At 44.3% G+C, this 23,992-nt stretch overlaps 1 long non-coding RNA gene across 1 annotated transcript in view; it reads left to right on the top strand.

The window, feature by feature from the left end:
- The first annotated feature begins 1,101 nt into the window (after positions 1 to 1,101).
- Positions 1,102 to 23,992, top strand: part of LOC126487152 (uncharacterized) — a 44,730-nt gene continuing 21,839 nt past the window's right edge. The window contains exon 1 of the long non-coding RNA XR_007588298.1: positions 1,102 to 1,232. This is a non-coding gene — a long non-coding RNA (uncharacterized lncRNA). The remainder of the gene's footprint in view (positions 1,233 to 23,992) is intronic.

Here is a 23,992-nt window from a genome sequence, read left to right as displayed (position 1 = left end):
ACAGAAAAGTTGGGACTGAAACTGTATCATCTGATGTCTGGGGACTCCCAGGCAGGTGCCCTGCGTACTGACACAGGCGGGAAAACAGGACACATTCCACCTATGGATTCTAATGTGTTAGCAATAGGTGGGGAAATCCTGGCTTGAAAGAGCTCTAAGGAAATACCATTGTCTATTAATGTCTGCCATGGGTTCAGAGAGAAAAAATAAATGGCCTCACTAATGATACGTGCCTGGCATTTATGCTTTTATGTTTTTCCATCTATTTTGGAGATTCCTCTTCCACTGAGGTTCAGCTATGATCTAATTAATAGCAAATAGGTAGCCCAGAAGAGAAAAGAGAGCTAAAGAACTCTCCAGGCTGGGTCCGGCCTGTGCAGGGTATGTACCTCATAACCTATGGTGTTCACGGCCTTAGACAGCACCAGGCTGTTCAGCTCCAATGCTACTTTTTGCATCCTCCACTTTGCACCTGCCAAAATCTGACTTTGCATCCTAAGCTCCAGCTTTTAGCTCTTGAGAAATTTACTTAAAAATCTCACTCTCCTTGAAATGGGAATGTAGTTCAATTGGTAGAGTGCCTGCCTACTGTGCATGAAGCCCTAGGTTCAATCCCCAGCACTGTATAAACCTTACATAGTATTCGTCTGTAATCCCAGCATGTAGGAGGTAGAGGCAAAGGAATAGAAAGGGAATGGGGGAGATAAGAAGTTCAAAGTCACCCTGAGTTACATGGGGAATTTGAGGCCAAGATGGGATGCATGAGATTCTACTTCAAAAGATTTGTTTTTTCATTTTTCTGTTCAGTGCTTTATCTTCTCTGCCAATTATTCCCACAGATAAGATGGTTTGTCTCTTTCCTTACAGACGGTATGGCCCTTGAAGGCAGTACCCATTTGTCCCCCAGCCTTTCTTGCTAACGTACCACAGTCCACAGCCCATTCTCACACTTCATCCTCCCCTCAGCCACAACACCTCCCAAATGCCAACAAGTGCTTTGCGCAATATACAGACAGCTGAGTAAACGGGAGGTGAGGAGTGCAAAGGTCGTTCCCCACTGCCCCGCTGACTCCATCCATCAGGACACCCTGTCCTAGGGAGGCCACCTGCATGGGAAATCTGATGGCAGCCTGCATTCTATGGGGACTTGACTTGTGTTTCGTGGAGGTTGAGTGCAGGATGGTTAGCGACCCAGCAATGACCACCTGTCTCACAAGATGCCCCATGCATAGGTAAGAAACTACTTCGAGCTGGTAGATGTGAGTGGGACCAGCCTGCCTGCCCTTCACGTTGTCTTCAGTCTTTGACCTCAACATGTGGACAACAGCTATGTTACATGGAGGCCTAGTGATGTCTAAAGAACACAAAATGTGTGTCTATTTCAGAATGGGGAGCCTTGTGCTTAGTTAAGGGTAGCTGGGGCTATTAATTCAAACATCATCAGTAAGTCTATTATGTCCAGATGTGAGCTGTGGGAGGAGTCACAGGTGTCTGCCCCAAGTGACCTTGGCTGGAGATAGGCAGATGTGGCAGTGCAGCTGAGTACCTTTTCATACTTTCTCCTAAGGACAATGTCGAGATTTTCTGCTTGGTAATAGGGTCTCTTTTGGGAATCTGCCCACCATTTCTTAAAACATGCAATAGGGTCCTGTAGTGTTTCCAGCATTGTGGTGGGTAGTGGAGACATTCAGCACAGCCCCATGGAGTGCCACAAGCTGAGGCCTGGCTGCGGCTGCACCTTGAGGGGTAGCTCCTGCCGTGTCCTTTCGCCTCTCCTAGCCTGCCCTTGCTTGTGCCCACAGAAACTCCAGCCGCCTTCTCTCTGACATTTGCTGTGCTTACATGGGATGAGCTATGGGAAGGAAGGCACCCCAGGGAAGAGATTCAGATGGCTCTGGTGGCTTCTCTGGATATAGCCTTTTTTGACAGGGATTTCCTTGAAGACAGTTTAGATATGTAGCTACAAAGGTCTTAAACTTGCGATGCCCCTGCCTCAACATCCTGAGTGCTGAGATCATGGGTATATGTCATCACATCTGGCTAGCAATCTGTAGGATTTTTCTAAAACAACTTCCGGCCTGGTACCATCCCCACAAACAAGCCAGTGTTGGGGCAGTGGCATTCTTCTTGGGAAGCAGCATGTAGCTTTCCTCTGTGGAATATTCCTTTGCTCTGTTTGAATGTGTGCCACGGTTAATTGGGTTGGTAAAGAAGCTGACTGGCCAATAGCTGGAACGGATAAGCTTAGGCTAGAGAACCAAGCTAAAGCCACTGGGAAGAAGAATGGAGGAGTCAGAGGAGTCGCCAGTGAGACAGGAAGAGGAAACAGAAGGTACAAGGTGAAAGAGAGGTAGCGCCAGCTGGCAGAATATGCATTAGGAGAAATGGATTAACTGAAATTGTAAGAGCTATTTAGTAACAAGCCTGAGCTATTGACTAAGCATTTATCCATAATTAATATTAAGTCTCCCTGTTGGTTATTTGGGAACTACGGGGCAGAAAAGAAAAGTCTGACTACAAGCCTCCCCTTAGCGTTTTGCTCATTTGATGACCGGTCCTGGAGCAACTGGGTTCACTATGTAGGTGCCACAAAAAGGTGCCTTCCCAGAAGTGTGTTATATCTTGCTCCCAGGCCTCAACTCCTTAAGATCATTTTAATATCTTGCCAGGAATCTAAAGTTCAAGTGTGTGTGTGTGTGTAGTGTGTGTACATGCGTTGTGTGTGCATGTGTGAATATGTGTGCATATGTGTATGTGAGCATGTGCGTGCAGGCAGTGGCTTTGCCTGTGAATGGCATCTGTGTGGTTTTAGTAAGGGAGTCTTAAGAATGCTCGAGGAAGATCTGGGTGAAGATGATCTTTGGACTCCATCCAAGTAATGACAGTAACAGTAACTACAGCAGCCACCATCAAAGTGGCCATGGCCAGCTCTTCAGTCCTCATCCCTCCCAGGCAGCAAGAACAGCTATCCACAGAGTGCATCCCACCCACAGCTCGGTGAGGTTCCTGAAGGCACAATGTTTCACTAATCCCTGGGGAGTCATAGCGGCTGCTACTTCCAGAGCGGTTGCTCTGGACTGAACACCTTTCTCCTGTGTGTCATCTTAACTCTTACAATGTCTTTCAGCAGCCCCCATGCTGGAAACTAAGAAACAGAGACAGGATGCAGTTTGCCAAGAATGCAAAACAGCCAGCAACCTGTCAGTACATCCTAGATCACTCTGCCTCAGATCCTATGCTTGTGGCTCCACAAGACTGTCTCTCTAGATAAATTCCTCTGCTTTGTCCCTTTGCTTCCCGGAGGGTAGGGGACCGCTCTGTGTCTCCATCGGCAGCAATTCCTTCTCTAGGCAGCTTTGTCATCTTTCCTGAGCATCCAACCTGTCTACCATTTGTGAACACTTGTGCTTGGAGCATCTCGTTTCCCTGCCTCAGCGTTTGCTCTGAAGGTCCAGGCATCCTGGCAGTGGGTGATTACTCTACAGGTTCTAAAGGGAAATTGCTCTCCCTGTGAGCTTGCAGGAAGTTCCCGTGCTCGTGGACCACCTGAAGGTCTCATGCAGATGTGCTTCTGTTGGAGCAGGTCTGGAGGGGTCCAAGACAGTTCTCGGCAGCATCTGGATGATGATGTGGCTGGTGTGGCTGCTGCTTCAGCATGGTTCATTGTACGAGGGCATTTCTGGGCTGGAGAGATAGCTCAGCCATTAAAGGTTAGACTCACAACCAAAACCATTTCTGCTTATCTTCCTTGACCTTGAATCATAGAGTAGCCTTCTGACCTTGTATCTCTATACAGGCTTAAATTTACTTTTTGGTTCTGGTCAAGAGAGTCTGCCAATGGGGAGAGATTACTGCCCCCTTTATGGGTGAGTCAGAAAATCCTGACACCCTGACTCTCCCAGGAAGACAAAAGCAGAGACTCCCAAATATTGCCTGTGTTCAGGCCTTAGATCTTACCCCCACCTCAGCCCTCACTCCTGAGCGAGCCCCTTCGGCCTTAGTATTTCACATTAAATCACAAGAGATCACCTCCGGGTCAGTTTCTAATTCCTTCTGAGGTAATTGACCTAAATGAGGCAAGGGCCGGACAGTTACCCAGCCCCGGGGGCTGGCCCTCCCCTCGCTTAGACCTCAGACAGAGCTTATTTTATTCCTGCTTTTACAGGGTGCATTTATTATTGGCTTTGGGGGTGCTGGTGACTCCTATGCCCAGTGTAGGGGTTTATGTGGATACCGAGTCTGATTGCCCTTTAGAAAGGTTCTGCTTTTAATTAAGCCTTTTTCCTCCAGCGGAGCATAGGGCTTTTGTATTTCAGTGCTTTAAAAAGAAACATTTATTATCAGTTCCTAAATGATCTTTATTATTATATATCCATAATTGTCTCCATGCCTAAGACTTCCTGTCTCGGTATAGCCCCGCAGAAGATGGAAAAATCCCCCTGTCTTGGAGGGGAGACACAGCCTTGTATACCCAAGGCCTGCTGCCCTCCTCACAGCCTGTCCTTAGCGGGGGGCAGGAGTTTCCAAGGAAAATGACAAGCAGGCAGGCCTCCATCAGGCATCTTGGATCCCTCCTCACTTACCCCATTCTGTCACCCCTGGGTCTACCTGATCACACCGAAGCTTGACAAGCAGGGCAGCCCTGGGCCTTATTGAATTGCATCAGATTTGCTTTCCAAGTTTGTCTGTTGTCACTAGCAAGATTCATGCAAGCTGTGCTTGTGGATTTGACTCAGCTACTGTTCATGTACTGCTCACTGCATGCTAGACATTAAGAGCATACAGACAAGCTGGCAAATGCTCTAGATACCCCCAGAGACTACAGTCTCTTTAACGTATGATTTAATGACAGCAGTGGAAACCGGGGTGCAAGGAAAACTCATAATGGGGCATTGGCCCATCAGGAATTGCAATATTTTTTGAGACCAGATACTATGTTCTATCACTTTGAGCCACGAGATGATCTTGACATGACCATAAAATGAAGATGCATAACATTGCTTGCAAACCCCAAGGATGGCCTCTCGCATCCCTTTCTCTGGCACAGTGAGAAGCCATGGGCACACCCTGACTTTCCTCAAACTCTGTGCCAAACATGTGCCTCGGGCACTCCATATTCTTTGTCCCACTGAACCTGAAAACTGATGAACTCCATCATACTTGACTTTTGCCAGTCAAGTCCCAGACAGGATCTTCCAGGGTAGTTTCTCCATGGAGCCAAAGGCCGGAGGAAGCAAGAAGCCTGCTATATATTTCTGTTGACATTTCTGCAGGGAGTAACTTATGGCTCCCCAGTCATGTGTCCCTACTGTTAGTGTTGTAGCATAAATAATAAATCAACAAAGTAAGTCTGTCTTCTAGTAAAAAAATCAGATAGTTTCATCTCAAGTTCTAACCTCAGAGACAGCACGTGCTTTTCATCTCTTGGTAACACCCTTCGTGCTGTGATAGTTATTGTTAAAAAAAAAAATACTGTAGCTAACATCTAAATTAAATTCTTCTCAGTTCAAAATCTAGACTGCCTTTTGTTTCCTTGATAGGACAGCAGTTGATGAACGCCACCCCTCCATCCCCCACCCCCGAAACTCCCATTTGGCCATCAGCTCATCAATCCCTATCACATGCACTTCCGGTGCGAAAGCCTGTTTTTCCTCTGTTCCCACAGTCATTTCTATGCACCTGGCCTCAAGTGTAACTTCTGGATAATTGCTAGCGCAATGTTCATGGCTTTCCGTAAGTACCAGTGTTCTACCATTCACAGGTTAAAGTGCCAAGACGAAGATCACTACTTAGAGAGCAGACTAGAAGCCCACAGTGACTGTCCCTTGAAAATTCAGCACAGCAAAGATCATAATTTGCTTAGGAAAAGAAAGCAAGATTTCTGGAGCGAACAAAAGAAAAACTTGAGTGATTGGAAGGAAGGATCCTAGCAGCTTACAGTGCTGGGGCCACATCTATTTTTATAATCAAGAGGAAACGCTTATAAACTAGGGCCCACTGGGCAGAGTTCTCCAAAGGCTCATCGTAGACTAAATTGGCCCTAGGAGAAACTCACCCTTCTTAATACAAGACCAACTTCATCCCAAAGTTGAGGAATATTTACACAAATACAAAAATATTAAGACCCCCAAACCCAGAGGCTAAATAACTCACAATACAAGTGTTCAACAAAAACTTGTCGGGCGTGCAACAAGAAAAAAAAAATAGCAAGCATAATGGGAATGATCAGCTAGTCAAAAGTGACCTCAGGGTGACACAGATGTTAGAGTATTACATGAAGTAATTAAAATGCTTATTATAACAGAATTTCACCTGGTAAAACATGAGTGAAGGCTTAGAAGACAGGAAACAGATGCTAAAACACCTCTAGGAATGGAAACTGCAGCAGAGGACATGGACCACTTGCTGATACAAATAACAGAAGATGGAAGAAGAGCATGGCCAACATGAAAGTAGAATGAGAGAACAAAAAAAACCAGAGAAGGCAGGCATTTAAAACTGTGTATAAGATCAGAGAACTGTGGGACAGCTCCAGATGAACATGTGTACCAGTGAAGCGAGTCTCTACAAGGGGCAAGACAGAGGAAGCCACGTGGGAAAGCTCTGATGGAGTGACGACGGAGAAATTCTTTGCCTTTGGTTTTTCCTATAGAACTATAATTGATTTGAGTGGCAGTGTCGCATGACTTTAATCCCAGCACTCGGGAGACAGAGGTAGGCAGAGCTCTGTAAGTTCGAGGCCAGCCTGGTCTACAAAGTGAGTTAGTTCCAGGACAGCTAGGGCTGTTCACAGGAAAAGACAAACAAATAATCAAAATTCTACAGATGCAAAAATCACAAAACAAACATCATTGAAACTATGCCAAGATTGTCATAAACTGCTCCAAATCAATTTGATATCTGAAACTTTTAGCAAATCACTGCGTTTCTTTGGGCTTTTCATCTAAACATAAGACAAAGTGGGAATTTGTGTGTGGATAGGTGTTGGCTAGCCCTGATCATGCCTGTCTCCCAGTGAGTGAGTTGCGAAGGAGCCCTGCTCTGACCTCTTGTCTCTCCAGTGAGAATCAATTAGTCCCTTCAGTGAGAAAGTATATTTTTGATACATTGATTCTTGCAGCCAGCCATCTGGTATTTCTAACGGCCTCTGGCCCATAACTTTTGCTGTAGAAGGAGAAGACCTCTGTGGCCAGCGAAGGAGAAACCCAGGGTTTTCGTCAAGCACGCCCTTAAATTGTCTGAAGCCCCCTCAACGACAGCATCTCTCACGGAAGAGAAACACAGCCATCTGCTATCAGATTTAGCGCTGGCTGCCTAGAAACACCATCATAATGTCTGTGTTGGCTTGCCGGGTTAAATCAGAAAGTCTGATTCACTTTCCCACCGCAAAAGTCCAAGGTTATTAGACTAGAAATGAAAACCATTTTTCTTCCTCAGTCAGGGAAAAAAGTTTGCCAAAGATCATTATATATAACAGATTGCAGGGAGAAGGTGCTTCGGAAAACGCCCCAGGCTGACAGTTACCACCCAACACCAAGAAGGCAAAAACCTAATTGGCAGAGCCAAGGAAATGTGCCACATCCCCATCCTTTCCAACTTTGGACCTTGCCCCTTAGGGCAAGACCTGCCAGTGAGACACTCAGCACATTGACATGTAAGTTGGCAACATGGAGACAGGGGCATATTAGCACTTGACGAGGCTGAGCAGGGCTTCGCTAGCCTGTGTGGCGAGACCTCATGGAAAACACCTTCGCTTGTAAACTTGTGGTGCTTGAGGAAGCTAGACCCGGTGGCTCCAGGAACGTGGAACACTGAAGTTCAACACCAAAATACCAGAAGGGGTGGGACATAATGGAAGCAATTATCCAAGTCAAAGATCTTGGATAACAGGCTAGGCTAATGGCTTCCTCCTCTACTGGCAACTCCTTTTTGTCGATCCACTCATACTTACTGTGTTCTCATTAGTTTGTATTCTTTATAATTCCGTCTAGATTTCTAGCTTGATGTCAGAATCGTCCACTATTGTCTTATCACCCTTCCCCGTTCCCCTCACCCTTCTCTCCAGTTTCTTTTTTCCTTTGCCTTAGTCCCTCCCTCCCTGACTTTCCTCTCCTTCCTCCCCAAGCTCTTCTCTCGTTCCTCCTTGTCAGAGTAAAGATCGTTGTGGACTGCAGGATTTAGCCCATGTTGTATGCAGCTTCGTGGTGCCAAACTTCACTCGTGAAGGCTCCAGGTCCCAGTGTTCAGTGGGCAGTTTACTTCACTGCCACGTGCCTTTAATTCAAACAGATCTCTTAATTTTCCATGTGACAGTGAGGTGTCTGAGACCTCAGAAAGTGCCTGGTTTAGCTCGTGGAGCGTGGTAGGTGCTGCTCAAACCATTCTGCATTTGTTTCTTATGAGAAAGTTTTGTGGGAAGTAATAATAATAGTGTATGTGAAATTTCTTTGAAAATTTAAAACACTGGAAATAGAGAACTCCAGCTAAAGGTCTGAGTCTCCTTATCAAAGGAGAAAGGAACTAACGGCCGTCATGAGGCAACACTGGAAGACCACACTAACATGAAACACTGCTCTGCTTTCTAATTCCTGGCTGTAAGTATGGATGAAGAAATCAAGGAGGCTCGTGATCGTTGCTAGTATTATAAAGCATAGTGTGCATTGGGTACCTGGGCTCCAGGTGAATATATACATGTCCCCATCTAAACTTCACAGGCATCCTGTAAAGTGGACCCTATTATTTTCTTCACTAACTAGAAAAGACAGAGAAATTAAAAAAAAAAAATGACCTACCTAGTATTGAGCTAGAAAGCAATTCCAGGCAGAAGCGGAAGCATGCCTGAGGGTAGATCATGTTTACATATATTTCCATCAGATTTAATTACAGGAACTACATGTTCTGTCTCAGCACAATTAGGATCCTTCCATAAATACAGTGTTCTTTAGTTCCAATAAGTCTGTTAGAATTTGAGACCTATGAGTTTAATTTACCCTTATCACTGGATAGAATAAACTGCATTGCTTAAAACAAACAAAACAAAACAAAAAACAAAACAAAAAAACCAGGACAGTGAAAAACAAGTATGATTTTATACTCTATTGTTTCTGCCTGGTCATAGCAGCCCCGCCCTTCCACCGTAACACACGCCGTGGCAATATAAGTGAGCTCTTTTCTCCCCGGCTTTGTGGTCAGATCTTAACGAGAATCACTAGAAGATTAAATTAATCACTTGAAACCTAGTTTCCTCACCTGTAAAATGGGAGCAAACACACAGCTCACCATGAAGTGAAGATTTGGGGCAATGAAATAAATGTCGCGTACCACAGGTCTCATACAGCCACAGAGTGACTTAGGTAGGAGCTGAGCTAGACTTTATCCAGACAGCAGGTGGCTTAAGTATTTCAAAGAAATGTTTTTCTCAAGGCTTGAAGTGTTATAAACTAGAAATTAGTCCATACTTCTCCTCCATAACAGTCTTTAGTGGCAGGTACACGAATAGCCCTTTTGTGTGCCAAGTGTGTTTATTTTATACGATACCTAATACCTGGGTGTGAGTTTTCCCTAAACAGGTCTGTATTCCCCCACAGTTATTACTTCAGTTCACTAAAATTTTGAAACAAGTCAAATAACCCTGAAAAGAACATCACCACCCACCCCGCGGGGACTGAGCAGGCATGTTTTTGACATGAACCTGGGAATGAGTTCTCATCGAAACTTGTCATCCTGGCTTCCATGGACCTCACAGCCCAAGACAGCCACACTGCTATGGTCGCTCCTGGAAGGACAGGTTAGAGAATTCTGACATGTGTGGGAGACAGCTCCAAGTCTCATCTTTAAAATACTTGTTTTCTTGAATTAGAACACAATACAAAGGGAAGGTGTTTTTCAGAATTCAAGTACCGTAGACAAGGAAAATCAGAGCTAAGAAGGCTTTGCTGTATCTGTGACGGAAGAGCGGCAGAGCACCCTGCATGGGAGGGTGTCTGCGGGTGGGTGGGTGGGTGGGTGTGACGTGCATGGATGTGTGTTCACACGCTCTTCCAGTCTTGGGCATTTTGTCGGGAAATGTGTGCACCTATGGCTGCAGGAAGATTTCTGTTTTAAATAGAAACCGAATCAAGTGTGCAGCCTGCGCCATGATTTTTGCAAAGTGGCGAACACATCTTGATTTTTGTTTACTGAGATGGTTGGACAGAAGAAAGGAATCGATTCAGTAAATTTTGCTTTTTGTGTTGAATTGTTTAGAAAGCGTTTGGGTGAGGGGAAGAGACCTCGACGTGGGTTTTACAAGATGGGAACTATGAAGAAATGATGGTTTTCAAGAAAGAAAAGGAGTGTTTTCTACCAGAATCAGGTACAGAGAGAGGTTAGGGGTTAAATAAATAGCCTTCAAAGCCGTCAGTCAATTCCATGCCACCACCCAGGATCCGAACCTGAACTAACTAGTTTGGAACAAGATTAAGGTCTTAACCTGTGAACTTTGCCCTCACCAGGGAAATGCCAGATGACCACGGATAGGTCATACCTTTCTGACATTCCCAGGCTGGAGCCCTTCACTCTAGAGGAAAACAAGTAAGAGTGGAGGAAAATTGGCAAAGCAGAGGGAGAAACTTGCTAGTTCTTGTCAGCAAAGGCAGGGGAAATGGGCTAAGTTAGCTCAGAAAAAGGCCAAAGTCCCCTTGCACTAATTGCGTTTTGGTGTCAGGGAGGAGAAGATGGGTTTCTGCCACACTCTCTCTCTCTCTCTCTGTCTCAGCTCTCACTATTAGCTGGAAAAGAGCTGGAGAATTTTTTTTTTTAATAGAAGCTCTTCTGTAAAGAAAGCAGGGAAACAATAGCTGGCTGTCACCGGCAGCTGATATCTGCCTTTGATCAACCAAATGAATGTTGCAGGCATTTCTTATAGAGAGGAGATTGCTTATCGATCTATATCAAAATATGCATGCTAATCCCCGACAGCAGAGAGTATTTTCAAGTGGAGTTAATAATCTGATTGCTGCCCTGTCTGGAGCAATTCTCTGAACTCGGAGCTATAATCAGTCCCGGGTCTTGCAGTCAAATGTACTTTGCTGTTTAAATTTGGATTTGTGACATTGATTGAGGAGCCCTTGGAAAGGTGTTGACAAATCAAATTGTTTGTTCCAGTAGTGTTTTGCCAGAGATCAAGTCCAAAGTAATACGCAGTGAATTTGTTCATTACTGGCGGAGCGAAAGGAATGATAAAATTCACCTGCGTCATTATTGCAGACACACGCCCAATAAAAGATGTGTTCTGTCTGAAGAAAATGTAGTTTTGTGGGTGCTCCTTTGAGTGATACAGAAGTGGCCTGCTAGACCTGCGGGGTATTAGGCATGTTGTAAGAAAGACAGACAAATAAATGTCTTCCATGTTTAGAACCACAGCACTTTGTTTATTTGTTTGGGATGGAAAAAAAGAAAAGGAAAAGAAGGAAGGAAAAGATGGATGCATAGCTGATCACATGACTCGAAGCCTTGGACACCCAGGCTTGAATCTTTCCCATAGCAAGAGGTAGTGACTAGGGGACCAAAACCATGATACCCTTAAGACTGGTTTCTACACAGGTCAGGGTGGGTGGACATCTTCCTCTGTTTCCAGTGGGTTTAGGGGCTGTAGTGAGTGGAAATAGTTTGGCTTAATCTGTAGGGCATGAAACCACCTTGGTGTGGCATAAGTTGACAAATTCTAGAAAGGATCGACAGAGCAAATGGGAGTCTCAGGATGGGTTCTCCTGTAGTCAACTGCAGACTAGAATGTGAGCAAGCAAGCATGGCTTTGGCGATGATTCCTGTGGCAAGGAAGAGGAAGTGATCCTGGGAAAGGAGGGAGGCCAATGTGACAGCTTTTGTTGTTGTATGTTATCTATTATTTCTGTCCATCTATGTATCTATCTATGTATCTATCTATGTATCTATCTATCATCTATCTATTTATTCATTTATCTTGATTTTTTGAGAGAGTATTGGGATTAAAGGTGTGCACCACTACCGCCTAGCTATTTCTTTATTTTTTTTAAGGTTATAATACAATTACATCATTTCTCCTTTCCCTTTCCTCTCTTCACCGCCCACCACCCTCCTATGCCCCCCCTTTTTTTTTTTTACTTTCAAACTCATAATGAGCGGGTTCCTGCTCTGGGCACCATCAGGCTGGAGATTCAGAACTAGCAGAGACATGAGGAAGAAAGACAATGGCCTTGCCAGAGGTAGAAAGGGGTTGGGGAAAAGAGCACACTCTGAAAGTAAGGTGTGTACTTTGGCCTGGGCATTGTAGAGGCAGAAATGCTGCTGTCTTTATTGGTGGGTTCTCAGAGGTAGAATCCCATTGGGTTCTGGGAATGGGGGGAGAAAGATTGATGTTGTTCAATCTACTAACTTTCCATGCGCTTTGCCATGGTGGATAACATCTAAAACAATCGTGTCAGCTAGCATTTCCTGCATAGCTTATGCTCCAATCATATTCTTTTCCTTTAAACAAACCACTTCAGCATTTTTTTTCCTTTCTGGAAGTTGGAAGTCTCTAATAGGACTAAAATTAATTTCCTGGATTGCTTGTAAAAATAAAAAAAAGACAATAGACCAGGTTTGTTGGAGGGGAAAGTATCAAAGTATATAGAGTCTGTTGCAAGGATTTGTTTTGCTTAGTGAATCCTTTAAGGCCTATGTGCGAATGTGTGCACAAACGCTACACCAGGTCACAGGGAATAGATTCTCTCCACGAATTAAGGAAGAAGGAAGGCCGTGTTTTCCCCCCTTGAATCTTGTAGCAATTATTCTCATTTTGCCTGTGCGATTCCAAAGTGTTATGCAGCACACACAACTTCACACAGCAAAACTGGCTGTGCCTGGGCCAACCTCATCCACAGGCCCTTTACTCTGTTCAACAGCAACCTACAGAGATGATTGCACAGCCAAGAAGGGAGCCCTGGAACTTTCTGAAAGCCCGAGTCAGGAAGCCTCAGAGGCCATCTGCTCCTACAGAAGGCTCACAACTGTTCTTTTCATGTTTGTAAGACGAGTTTGGCAACAAAGCCCATTTAATATCAAACTGGAAGGCAGCAGAGCCCCTTGGTGTTACAGCATTGTTGATGTCGCCTTAATTTATAACATGGCAAATGGTTAGGCAGATGGCATTTAATATAGTCCCAGACATAAACATGAGGATTAAGTTGTATATGGTGTGCGTTCCTGGGCTTCCATAAACTCTGTAGGAGGTAGGCCCATCTCATTGCCCTCCCCCTCCTCCCGCACGTGAGCTGTGTTAACCACACAGAGGCACAGGAAGGACACACAGCATTGGGCCAAGTCACAAGGAAAGCTACTGACTGGTTTATGTGACAGGTTCTCCAATTTGTTTCAAAGGAGTACTTGCCAAGAGAGCAATGTTTTACGTTAGCCACCAGTGATGGCAAACGGCAAGGCAGCCTGTGTCACAGAGGGAGGCTGACCTTTGAGTGGGGACACCTGGGGGACCAGGCCTCATCTCTGTACCTCAGAAGTCGTGGGACTTTGCTTTTCAATCCCTGCATTTTATTTAGTTTTTAGTATTGAGTTGTGTGCCCTGGTGTGTGCACTTGAGGTCAGTGCCCAAGGAGACCAGAGGCATTGGAGTCCCTGAAGTTGGGGCTGCGAGTAAACCCTATGCAGGACTCTGGAAAAGCAGTACCTTCTCTTAAAGCTAAGGCATCTCTGCAGGCCCTAGACTTTATTTTAGAGCAGTTGCAAATGTATTTAAATTAAGCAGATAACGCAGGATTCTTCCATGACTACACAAACATACACACTCAGGTACCATCTCCCCACTGACATACTGCCCCCCATTACAGATTTATATCTGTGTGGCATTTATTATAATTTCATTTTATTTAATGAAGTAATGTTACTATTCCTAAAACCAGATTTGCTTGACTTTTATCTGATATTCCAGATCCAATACAAGATACCATATTATAGTTAGTTATTATGGCCCTAGCTATGGTTTGAATATAAAATGTCTTTCACAAGTAGTGAAAGGTTAGCTCCCATCTGGTAACACTTTTGGAGCGTGGTAGACTGTTTAGTAGGTGCGCCTTAGCTACAGGAAGTTGGTCACTGAGAAATAACACTCAGACTATTTTCCCTTCCTTTCTCTGCTTCCTGTTTACCAAGAAGTGGGCAACCTCTTCCACGGGCTTCTGCTCCCATGATGCTCTGCTTCACCACAAACTCAGGATCAAGACTAAGAACTGTGAACTACTGAAGCTGTGAGCCTCAGAAAGATTCCTTATTTCCTACGAACTGTTTATATCAAGTCCTCTGTCATGACGAGAAAACTGCTAACCAGCAGGTCCCTGTCCTTCTTAGGATTTTGTTGCTAATCAGCCATGACCAAAAGCAACTTGGGGAGGAAAGGATTTGCTTCGTCTACAACTCCAGGGTCCCTCCATCACTGAAGGAAGTCACAGCAGGAGCAGAAGCAGGAACCTGGAGGCAGGAACTGAAGCAGAGGCATCGAAGGAACACTGCTTACAGGGTTACATTTTATGGATTTCTCAGTCTGTTTCCTTCTATAACCCCTACTGCCTTTCCAGGGCTGGTGTCATCCTCAGTGGGCCTCAACATCAATCATTAATCAAGAGAATGCCCCCACAGACATTACCACAAGCCAGTCTGATGAAGGCAATTCCTCAGTTGAGGGTCCCTATTCCCAGATGACTCTAGCTTGTATCAAGTCAACAAAACCTACCAGCACAACACCCTAGGATTCTGCTTAGCCTTCATAGCTTCTTGGGCTTTGCTTGTTTTGACTCCATGACAGTTTATAGGCATACCAGACCTATGTAATGCCTGCTTTGCCTCTGCTGGCATGTCTCTGTTTTGCTCTTGATAAACTGAGTCTACAGTTAAGAGGAAAGCACCATTCCAATCGCACCGTGTATGGTGTTTAAGCCAACATGGCCTACCATGTTCACTTTGACCTTGTACACATGATGCAGGCAGTGTTTGTCAGGGCTTTCTCCTGGAAAGCTGTCTCTTCCATTCTACCCTCTAAAGGAAGGAAATCACAGTGTTATAGTATTGAAATAGGAGCGGCGGGGCTGCGTCCCCAGCACCCCGGCCACCTGCTAGCTCATGCTCGAAATAACAACACACAAACTGTATTCATTTAAACACCACTTGGCCCATTTCTATCTAGCCTCTTCTAGGCTAACTCTCACACCTGGACTAGCCCATTTCTAGTAATATGTGTAAGCACCCCAAGGTGCGCTTACCGGGAAGATTCTAGCCTCCGTCCATCCTGGATCAGAGCTGCCTGGGAGAGCGGAGCCTGGCGTCTCTGCTCCAGAGAGCAGAGCTGTCGAGTCTACCCGGGAGAGCTGAGCATGGTGTCTCTGCTCTAGAGAGCAGAGCTGTCGAGTCTCTCTGGGAGCAGAGCAGAGTCTTACCTCACTTCCTCTTCCTCCTGTTTATTCCACCCACCTATGTTCTAACCAATAAAATGGGCCAAGCCAGTTTCTTTATTAGCCAATGACCTTCCTCCATCATTATAGTTCACCCTCAAGAAATAGGGAGTCAATTAGGACCAGGTGGGGGATGGACACCCACAAGCCTGCCTGGGGTTGCCTTTTATAGAAGAGACAATGGGACCACATTGCAGCACAGAGGGATAGGGCACCATGGTGAACAAATATACGGTGGTATATGGGGGAGAGAGAGGCAAAATGCTTCATGTCCTAAGGAGAAAGGTAGATTTGAAGAGGTGAAGGTGGCAAGGAATGGGCTGATGGGGTCCATGGTGATGTCTGGGTCCGGGCTGCCACCAAGGGCCATGTCTGCAGCTGTAGTCAGTATCAAAGTCCAGGGCTCCTGTTACCACTGAAGGCCTTGATGATGCCTGGTGTCAGGGCCAACACCTGAGGCCATGTTGGTATCCAAGGGGCATGTTGCTCCTGGGGCCATGCAGAGCTGCGTGTACTGTGCTGCCGCCTGGGGCCATGGTGAAGACTGGGCCCAAACCATGGCCTAGGGCCATGTCTGGGTCTGTGATCCTGATGCAGCCAGGGTCTGTGTTTATACCCATGGTATCTATTACAACCTGGCCACTGCCTGGGGCCATGTTGGTACCCAAGGGTCATGCTGCTGCCCAAACCATGCAGATCAGGGTGGCCTGTGCTGCCACCCGAGGCCATGGTGATATCCAGGCCCAACCTGCTGCTGATGGCCATGTCAAGGTTCATGGTCCTTCAGCAGCTGGAGTCTGTGTTGATGTATTTGCCCATGTTACCACAGGGGCCCATGAGAATCATGTGTTAACCATGTGTTGAACCATGCATTGACGTACAAGGGCCGTGCTGAACTGTCCCCACCCTTCATTGGCCCAGAGATAGCAGACCATGACCCAGGCACAGGAGAGCTGGTCCCACCCCTGTAGGAGAGCCGGCCCTTGCACTTGGGAAAGCTGGATCCCAGAGGCCAGTACTGACCGACTCAGTTACCACCCAGAACACATCCAGGGCTTTGTGTTGGCCCTCCCCAGCATCTACTCCATCTATGACTCACTGGAGCACAGGAAGGGAATGGTCCTGTGGAACCACAGCCATGGGATCTCCATGACTCAGGGCAACAGCAGGCTAGCCAAGAGGAGTTTCAGTGAGGGTCAAGTATTGACAGTGTTTCTGACACCAGAGGTCTTGAATCAGACCAGCAATCTGTTACACAATGAGCATTTGCAAGTAAAGCTGTTTGGACAAAAGGGTCTACTGCATGGCGCAGCAGTTCCCAGTGTTGCTAAGATAGGCGAAAAGAGGCTGGAAAGGCCAGGAAAGACAGAGGAGGGAACTGGGTTTTTGTTTGTTTATTTCTTGTTTTGTTTGCTTTTTATATTCTTATTTGAAATTTTTATTTTTTATTTCATGTGTTTATCATGTCTGAGTTTTCTTTTCAGGGAGACAAGGGTGAAGGGCAGATAGAGAGGGGCTGAGAAATTAACGGGATTGGGGTGCATTATGCGAAATTCCCAAAGAATCAATAAAAAATTATGTTAAAAATTAAAAAAAAAACAGAAATGGGGAGTCATGTACTTCCTTGAGGATGGGGTTTCTATGAAATGTTCTGGAAATTCTTCTCTGTGGGTCTATCCATCTTCTTGTGTATTAATCTAGTCAATAATTTCTGAGTGAGCATGTAATTATAAACATTCCTTGCTCAGATTGCTTCACTTCTGGCCACCAGATGTCTCAGTTGACTCCTGTGCCTTCCCCACACCCCTGACAGTGCGCTCTTACAGCTTTTAGGAGGCTCCTTACTTCTAGCACTGGAAGGTGTGTCCTAGATCAACCTGTGTATTTCTTGCCCTCATCCTGTAAGAAGACACCACTTTTAGGAGCACTAGCCGTGGACAGCATTTCGTGTGAGAATACGAGTGTAGCAGCCATGCCGCAGACAGCATTTCACAATAGCCTAGCCTCTCACTCTTTCTTTCCACCTCCTCATTTGTGATGCTCCCTCAGTCTTGACATGAGGAAGAGAGTGCTTGGTCTGGCACTCAGTCTGTTCTCAGAACTGCAAAGCAGTATGTATCTCTCTACTGATTTCTGCCCATGGCAGAGTGAAGGGAATGGGGGTGGGTTTATCAAAACACATAACAAGCCTTTAGAAAGTTCCCAAGCAATAAAACATAAAATAAAAGTAAAAGAACCTCCTCTGATCAAGGTTGAAAGCAGCCCAGGTTTATGGGTATAAACATAAATGTTTACATGATAGTTTGACAAAATGACCATTCAACAAAATACCAGTAGCACATCCAACCCTAAGGCCTATGATCTCTCTGACCATGGACTTTTTTTTTTTAAACCAGGATTACAGAACCAGGCATAAAATACCTTCCTGTGGAGTGGACCTTAAATCTAATCAGAAAGTCCTTAGTTATCCCCTTAACAGCCATGCCATTACTGTACCAGTAGACACATCGTGCCTGGCAGTCAGTACTGAAATATGCAGGACATAGTAGTAGGTAAGACCACTGATGTCCACTCCCTAGCAGTCTGCTTAGCCCCTTATGGTACTATGAAAGCCAGCCATAGGGAGTTTCAGGGTTGGTTTGAGACTGATTTCTCTATATCCTGCAGACAAAGGGCAAAGTATCTTCAGTAAGTCTTACTATGTCGTTATATTGGATAACAACAAAGGTAATAGCCTACATTGGTTTGGAAACCTTCAGCACCTTCTTGGCCAATAACTCCTTGGTCATTTCATGCCTTGTGTTGATATTTTTATTTGATACTCATATCTTCTGGGAATGGTATTGGGTCTTCATGAAGGGTATGTAATTCTATTTGAAATCTTTTATTTCCAATTTAATGTTGTATTTTGAAATTAGCTTGCTAAGCAAGTAGATTTCCATAAGGCTGTTTCGTAGATGTTTAACTTTGGTTAACCAACTGTGTTAGTTAGGTTTTTGCTGCTGTAAGGAGACACCATGACCACAACAACTCTTATAAAGGAAAACATTTAACTGGGACTGGCTTACACTTCAGAGGTTTAGTACATTATCATCATGGTAGGAATCACTGTAGTATGAAGAGTAGTGGGCTGCATTCCCCGCTCAGCTCCACATGGCTAGCTTTACCCCTAAATAATTACATAGAAACTGTATTCTTTTAAACACTGCCTGGCCCATTAGTTCCAGCCTCTTATTGGATAACTCTCACATCTTGATTAACCCATTTCTAATAATCTGTGTAGCACCATGAGGTGGTAGCTTACCAGGAAAGATCTTAACCTGTGTCTGTCTTGGAGAGGAGAATCATGGTGACTGCTTGACTTGGCTTCTTTCTCCCAGCATTCTGTTCTGTCTACTCTGCCTACCTAATTTTCCGTCCTATCAGGGCCAAGGCAGTTTCTTTATTAACCAATGAAAGTAACATATAGACCCTCCTCCATCAAATCATGGCAACATACAGACAGTCATAATACTGGAGAAGGAACTGAGAGTTCTATATCTTGATTTGTAGGCAGCAGAAGCTACTGTGTATCACACTGAGCATAGCTTCAGCAAAGGAGACACAAAGCCTGCCCCCACAGTAATGTACTTCCTCTAACAGAGCCAAACTTCCTAATAGTGCCATTCCCTATAGACAAAGCATTCAAACACACGAATCTATGGGGGGGGGGTCATGCATATTCAAATGACCACATTTTGTACCCTGGCCCCCATTGCCTTGTAGCCATAACACAATACAAAATGCATTTAGTCAACTTTGAAAGTCCCCATCATCTACCACAGTCTCAACAATGTTTAAAAGTCTAAAGTTCCAAGACTCTTCTGAGATTCACATCTTGGGGTCTTCAAGGAACCTCTTTCTTGTTCTTCACTCTAAAGCATGAACTGTGAAGCCAAAGTTGTCAAGTTCTGCTGCTTGCTTGAACATGGCCCCCACATTCAATTGCATCTTGACCAGCCTTTTGTTTTTGATGGTTTCCTTCACTGCCTAAGCTTGACTGTCCTGGAACTCACTATGTAGGCCAGGCTGGACTCGACCTTAGAGATCTGCTTGCCTCTGTCTCCAGAGGGCTATGATTATAGATGTGTACCACAGAGCCTTGACCTAAGCTGTTCTTTAATTCTTTTTCACAATTTGGAAACTTAGCTGGGTGGGGTCTTGCTCTGAGGTCACCACTCCCCTATTCTATTTCTAAATCTGTTCATCTCCTTGAACACAGGACTTAGCTCCATTCCACTTCCTGGTGTCCCCTTTCTCCTCAAATTGTAACTTTTGTAATTTTACTTTCTCAGCTTGTTCCTTTCATAACACATCTTCATAAGAGGGAGTGCTAATAACCATACAACATTAAGCTATGCTAGACTGTTTTGAGTTTTTTTTAAACCATTACAATTAATCCAAATCTCTTACTTTAGCCTCAGGCAGACTCTTTGGACAAAGGCTAAAAGCAGACACATTCTTCACCAAAATATCACAAGAATGATCTCTAGGTACCATACTAAAATTCTCCTCCTCTGAAGCCTCTTGAGCCAGGCCCCCACCATTCAAATCACCCTCAGTACCACTGTCTTCCATGCTTCTACTAGTGAGGCCCATTAAGCCCCACTTAAGCATCCAACTGCTTTTCTAATTCAAACTTGCCAAATGCACATTCCTCCAAACAAAAGCATGGTCAGATCTATCAGAGAAATACCCTTGTCCCTGCTACCAACTTCTGTCTTAGGGTTTCTATTGCTGTGAGGAGACACCATGACCACAGTAACTCTCATAAAGGAAAACATTTAATTGGGGCTGACTTACAGTTTCAGCAATTTAGTCCATTATCATCATGGTGAGAAGCATGGTGGCATGCAGACAGACATGGTGCTGGAGAAGGAGCTGAGAGTTGATCTACAGGCAACAGGAAGTAAACTGTATCAGTGGGCATGGCTTGAGCATATATGAGACCTCAAAGCCAGCCTTCACAGTGACACACTTCTTCCAACAAGGATATACCTCCTAGTAATGCCAATTTCTATGAGCCAGGCATTCAAACACATGAATCTATAGTGTGACGATACCTATTCAAACTACCACATCAACCTACTACCTCCTCTCCTTCTCCATACCCCAGCTCCCAATCCTAATTGTGAAGGCTAATCTAAGTTGTCAATTTGACCAGATCTGGAACCGACTAGAACACAGACACTCCTGTGAGGTACTTTCTTGATCAGATGATTTGAAGTGGGAAGAATCACTGTAACTGTGGGCAGCACATGCTGGTAGCAGTCCAGATCAAAAGACACAGAGAAAGGAAAGTGACTTTTGCCTGCTCCTTTCACTCCTGGGGTAAGTGCATCTATTCTGTTGTTGCATCATTCCTTCTCTGGCATTAGAAGCATCTCCTTCAGGTTTCCAACACAGACTACAGAACAGAAGTTCTCCCGAAACCCTCAGGCTTTAATTGTCAGGTTTGGATTCTTGAGATATCCAGTCTTGTGCACTGAACAACTACCAGATTATCTGCTGTCTTAGGGTTTCTGTTGCTGTGAAGAGACACTATGACCATGACAACTCTTATGAAGAAAACATTTAATTGGGGTAGTTCACTTACAGTTTCAGGGGTTCAATCCATTATCTCATGATAGGCAACATGGCATGTTGCTGGAAAAGCTGAGAGTCCTACATCTTGCAAGCAAAAAGAAGTTGACTGGGCCACTGGACAGTATTCTGAGCATAGGAAATTTCAAATCCCACCCCTTCAGTGAGACACTTTCTCCAATAAAGTCATATCCACTCCAACAAAACCACACCACCTAATAGTGCCATTTTTTATGGGATTACGGGAGCCAATTAATTACATTCAAAGTACCACATCTGCCTTTCTAGTGTGAGATAGACATGTAGGATTACTTAGATCAAAAATTTGAAGCAGTCTCATAAGCCAGATGTATGTATACATACATGTATGCATGTGTATTTTATTCTATCATTCTGTCGCTTCTGTTCCTATAGAGAACCATGACTAATAAAGCACTTAATTCTTTATCCTCTCTTTTTGCATTTTGCATGCTTTCTACTATCCCTCCAATTGTTTTTTAAAATTGCATTTTAAGATAGTAGCCTTTTTACCCCCTTTCTTTGTGTTATCCCCCCCATTTTCTTTATATTCTTTCCCCCACCCTAATTAAGACTTTCTTGCTTGATATATTGAAGCCAACCACCATGTGACATAAACTGAACTGTAGAGTGGTCTGTAGCAAAGAACTGGCCATGGCCAGAGAGGACAGACTCCTTCATTAAACTGCCAGTGAGAACTTACTACGTAGTAGGAACTATCTAGTAAATATTGCATAAATAGTATTTCATTCCAACCATCTCATTTTTATAGTGTACAATGGAGAAAATATGGGTGTACCAAACACTTCATTTTTCAATCTATGTAAGTCTAAAAGTTGAATTGTGAGGATAAGAAAATCATGATTTAGTTGATAAACTGATACAGCACTGTATTTTAAAAATAGAAACATTATTAAGTGTGACTTGCTGTTTTAGCCAATAGCTTTCAACTTATCACTCCCAACCATTTGTTATTTTAGATCTTTACACCCTGGCACTTCTCCATTCCCACTCTCATTTCTCATTGCTACAACAAGACGCCTGACAGAAGGAAGGTAACCAGAACTAGATAGGACTGTGCTACTGATGATAGTATGTACCTTTGGTGCAAAAGCTGAACGCTTTCATAGTATCAGAAGGTGCTGCACAGTCTTCTGTAGAAACTAAGGCGTTGTTGATCTTGCCCAGCTGTGAACCACTGGGGCAATAATGGCACAACTGTCTTGGGGATAATTAATCTCACTTGGATTGGATTGGAGACCAATGCCACAGGAGACAATATATGCCTGGTACTTTAAAACCCATCAAAATCATATAGCTGTGTAGGTCTAGGACACATGGGATAACACACAGCAGTTGGTTTAGCTAAATCGACACAGCATCAAATACATTCTTTTATTTAGATGCATATCCATAGAGAAATGCTACTTTGTTCCTGAATCAGAAAAGCTTCTTTCTTGGTATTAAGTGGCTGAGAAATAAAACTTATGGCTGCTCAGTATATTTAGAATAAGCAATGGTTAATTGTTCAACCCTAAACAGGACATTTATATCAACCTTCTGAGCCTCAGAGGATGACACGGCAGGGCAAGGAGAAAGTAAAAATTAGAGGATAGGGAGAGGGGCTGCAAAATGTTAATATCAGGGCACAGCACAACCATTGCAACCATAATTGTACAGAAGCTACAGTTGCCAGAAACTGAGCCTGCATAAAACAGAATCTGTAACCAGCCAATCAAAAATCAGAGAAGGACCCACGAGACCTATGAGATGAACTATTGGCTACTGATGGATTCTGGAGGAAGGGTAGTTGTCCAGCTGTGTGATAAATGGTAAGCCCACCAGAATCCAGTGGGTAGTTCCAAATCCATGACCACAGAGTTGGCCCTAGTTAAAATCAGTGGGCTACAAAACTAATCTAATCCATTTAAAAAGGGAGAGCTTATTTTGGCTCACAGAGGGTATAATACAGGCCATCATCATGGGAAGTTTTGGCATTGGGAGCTTGAGGCAAGTGGTTACATTACCTCTGTAACCAGGGAACAGAGAGGAATCAATGCCTTAGCTCAGTAAGCTTCTCCTTTTTATCCAGGATCCCAGCTCATGGGACAGAAGCTGACCACACTAAGAGTGAGCTTTCTCTTCTAGGTTGATCCAGCACGGAAACTCCCTCACACACATTCCCAGTGACTGGTTTTCTAGGTTCCTCTAGGTTCTACCTCAAATGCCAGGACTAGAAGTGAACTCACCCACTTCAAACCAAACCAAAACAAAACAAAACAACAAACAACAAAAAAACCCTCATAAGTGTGCTCTCCATTTCTGGATTGTAGCTCATTCCGGATGTGGTCAAGTTGATAACAAAGAATAACCACCACACCTGGCTATGGGATTGTCCCTTAATAATCCATGGCTTATAGAAGGAGAATCATCAACCCATGGAAAGCATTTCTGCACTAACCATTTTCTAATTATAAATTCATTTTAATAAACTTATAAAAGAGGCTCAACCCCCAAGAGCTCCACAGTAAGTTTAGAATTGTAGCTACAGCCACTGTCCATCAGTGGACCCACCATGAAAATGGAGTGTTGGTAGCCTACAAAGCAGTCACTCCTTAAGAAGCAATTGTTTTGAAGCATAAAGATACATTAACCACGCTGGGTAATGACGCATTATTACTGTATGAATGGAGCAAAGAAAGGAACCACAGTGGGGTTAGAGATTAGTATTCGCTTACTAGCAAAGAAGCAGAGGAGGGAGCCATACCTAGAAAGAGAAAAGGGAAAATAAAGGAAAATGTTGCAGTAAGCAAGATCTTAGTTTTGTTTAATGGGAGACTGAAAGGGCTTGGGTAAAGTCAAGCCTTCAGATAAGATAGCACAGCCTCGCCTCC

This window comes from Alexandromys fortis, unplaced genomic scaffold, assembly GCF_014885135.2.
Source record: "Alexandromys fortis isolate MF-2015 unplaced genomic scaffold, M_Fortis_MF-2015_v1.1 scaffold_178, whole genome shotgun sequence".
Classification (NCBI taxonomy): domain Eukaryota; kingdom Metazoa; phylum Chordata; class Mammalia; order Rodentia; family Cricetidae; genus Alexandromys; species Alexandromys fortis.
The sequence above is the reverse complement of the archived record's forward strand: the minus strand, read 5'-3'. Positions and strand labels throughout refer to the sequence as shown.